Source organism: Dendropsophus ebraccatus, unplaced genomic scaffold (genome assembly GCF_027789765.1).
Source record: "Dendropsophus ebraccatus isolate aDenEbr1 unplaced genomic scaffold, aDenEbr1.pat pat_scaffold_977_ctg1, whole genome shotgun sequence".
Classification (NCBI taxonomy): domain Eukaryota; kingdom Metazoa; phylum Chordata; class Amphibia; order Anura; family Hylidae; genus Dendropsophus; species Dendropsophus ebraccatus.
The window spans coordinates 22501-25000 of record NW_027210577.1 but is presented as its reverse complement, the minus strand read 5'-3'; the positions used below and the strand labels follow the sequence as shown (position 1 = coordinate 25000).

General features: G+C 51.0%; 7 non-coding genes across 7 annotated transcripts in view; 4 read left to right on the top strand and 3 right to left on the bottom strand.

The window, feature by feature from the left end:
* Positions 1-91: 91 nt before the first annotated feature.
* TRNAQ-CUG (transfer RNA glutamine (anticodon CUG)) lies at positions 92-164 on the bottom strand. Its single transcript has one exon. It is a non-coding gene; the product is annotated as a tRNA-Gln (tRNA).
* A 211-nt stretch (positions 165-375) lies between these two features.
* On the top strand, positions 376-458 carry TRNAL-AAG (transfer RNA leucine (anticodon AAG)). The gene has a single exon. It is a non-coding gene; the product is annotated as a tRNA-Leu (tRNA).
* Positions 459-732: 274 nt separating this feature from the next.
* On the top strand, positions 733-815 carry TRNAL-UAG (transfer RNA leucine (anticodon UAG)). Its single transcript has one exon. It is a non-coding gene; the product is annotated as a tRNA-Leu (tRNA).
* Positions 816-1284: 469 nt separating this feature from the next.
* Positions 1285-1356, bottom strand: TRNAQ-CUG (transfer RNA glutamine (anticodon CUG)). Its single transcript has one exon. It is a non-coding gene; the product is annotated as a tRNA-Gln (tRNA).
* A 216-nt stretch (positions 1357-1572) lies between these two features.
* Positions 1573-1654, top strand: TRNAL-AAG (transfer RNA leucine (anticodon AAG)). Its single transcript has one exon. It is a non-coding gene; the product is annotated as a tRNA-Leu (tRNA).
* A 276-nt stretch (positions 1655-1930) lies between these two features.
* Positions 1931-2012, top strand: TRNAL-UAG (transfer RNA leucine (anticodon UAG)). Its single transcript has one exon. It is a non-coding gene; the product is annotated as a tRNA-Leu (tRNA).
* A 468-nt stretch (positions 2013-2480) lies between these two features.
* TRNAQ-CUG (transfer RNA glutamine (anticodon CUG)) overlaps positions 2481-2500 on the bottom strand; it is a 72-nt gene continuing 52 nt past the window's right edge. The window contains exon 1 of the tRNA in view: positions 2481-2500. This exon is cut by the window's right edge and continues 52 nt beyond it. This is a non-coding gene — a tRNA (tRNA-Gln).

Below are 2500 nucleotides of genomic sequence, written 5' to 3'. Positions count from 1 at the left end.
GAAAGTGGCCATGTTTTTGTAGCGCTGGATAACCCTTTAAAACCCCCCTTCCCCGACCTGCTCTGTCGAGAGAAAGGGAGAAAAGACTTAAGGGTCCCACCGAGATTTCGAACTCGGATCGCTGGATTCAGAGTCCAGAGTGCTAACCATTACACCATGGAACCCTTGACAGCAAAGAAGCAGAATAATGCGAAACAGTGACATTTAATGGTTGACCCCCCTCCTGTATGGAGTGTGTGCACACAGTATATGAAGTAAACTAAATTCTGTAGCCACTGCTGAGGAAAGGATCCGGCTGACTCGGCTTCCACGGGGAATTGCCGGCCGCAGAAAGGACTGAGCCCTGAGAAGACGCAAGGTGCCACGCTTGCAGCAGGTAGCGTGGCCGAGCGGTCTAAGGCGCTGGATTAAGGCTCCAGTCTCTTCGGGGGCGTGGGTTCGAATCCCACCGCTGGCCAGAGCATGTTTTTGTTTTCTGTCATATGCTGCTTCAGCCCACTCGCCACGGCCAGAAAATTCGGCCCGGTTTTTCATAGAGCTTTAAAAATCCCAAGCAGGGTCTTATTTGGTTGACTCCTCCCGTGTGGAGTGTGTGCACACAGTATATGAAGTGAACCTATTTCTGTAGCCACTGCTGAGGAAAGGATTGGGCTGACTTAGCTTCCACAGGGAGTCGCCAGCCACAGAAAGGTCTGAGCCCCGAGGAGGCGCAATGCGCTCAGCCTTGCAGCCGGTAGCGTGGTCCGAGCGGTCTAAGGCGCTGGATTTAGGCTCCAGTCTCTTTGGAGGCGTGGGTTCGAATCCCACCGCTGCCAAAGCATGCATTAGTTTTTCGTCACATGCTCCTCCCTATGGATCCCATAACCATTAAGGGTCTTTACGCGGGCCGATAATCGTCCAGAAAAATCGTTTGAATCGTTCGAATTTAAGCAATCATTTTCTAATGAAAAAGCGTCAAGTAGTAAGGGACGAAGTAAAAATGGTTGGTATGTCATTGGATCGCCCCTTTTGAGCTGAACTCAAAATCATGGCTTGTCGTCCGCTAAACGAGCGCTTAAAACAATTTATCTGTGCGCGTAACAAGACTGTCCCAGCAATTTAGACATGGTTCTTCAGGGCAAGTCCAACATTCCTTCCTCCACGGTTCCCTGGTCGGCATTTTCTCCGCCCCAGTGGTGTGGCTCTACTTAGGGGGAAAGTGGCCATGTTTTGTAGCGCTGGATAACCCCTTTAAACCCCCCTTCCCCCGACCTGCTCTGTCGAGAGAAAGGGAGAAAAGACTTAAGGTCCCACCGAGATTTGAACTCGGATCGCTGGATTCAGAGTCCAGAGTGCTACCCATTACACCATGGAACCCTGACAGCAAAGAAGCAGAATAATGCCGAAACAGTGGACATTTAAATGGTTGACCCCCCCCTCCTGTATGGAGTGTGTGCAACACAGTATATGAAGTAAACTAAATTCTGTAGCCACTGCTGAGGAAAGGATCCGGCTGACTCGGCTTCCACGGGGAATTGCCGGCCGCAGAAAGGACTGAGCCCTGAGAAGACGCAAGGTGCCACGCTTGCAGCAGGTAGCGTGGCCGAGCGGTCTAAGGCGCTGGATTAAGGCTCCAGTCTCTTCGGGGGCGTGGGTTCGAATCCCACCGCTGCCAGAGCATGCATTAGTTTTTCTGTCACATGCTCCTTCAGCCCACTCGCCACGGCCAGAAAATTCGGCCCGGTTTTTCATAGAGCTTTAAAAATCCCAAGCAGGGTCTTTATTTGGTTGACTCCTCCCGTGTGGAGTGTGTGCACACAGTATATGAAGTGAACCTATTTCTGTAGCCACTGCTGAGGAAAGGATTGGGCTGACTTAGCTTCCACAGGGAGTCGCCAGCCACAGAAAGGTCTGAGCCCCGAGGAGGCGCAATGCGCTCAGCCTTGCAGCAGGTAGCGTGGCCGAGCGGTCTAAGGCGCTGGATTTAGGCTCCAGTCTCTTTGGAGGCGTGGGTTCGAATCCCACCGCTGCCAAAGCATGCATTAGTTTTTCTGTCACATGCTCCTCCCTATGGATCCCATAACCATTAAGGGTCTTTTACGCGGGCCGATAATCGTCCAAAAAATCGTTGAATCGTTCGAATTTAAGCAATCATTTTCTAATGAAAAAGCGTCAAGTATTAAAGGACGAAGTAAAAATGGTTGGTATGTCATTGATCGCCCCTTTTGAGCTGAACTCAAAATCATGGCTTGTCGTCCGCTAAACGAGCGCTTAAACAATTTATCTGTGCGCGTAACAAGACTGTCCCAGCAATTTAGACATGGTTCTTCAGGGCAAGTCCAACATTCCTTCCTCCACGGTTCCCTGGTCGGCATTTTCTCCTGCCCCAGTGGTGTGGCTCTACTTAGGGGAAAGTGGCCATGTTTTTGTAGCGCTGGATAACCCCTTTAAACCCCCCTTCCCCCGACCTGCTCTGTCGAGAGAAAGGGAGAAAAGACTTAAGGTCCCACCGAGATTTGAA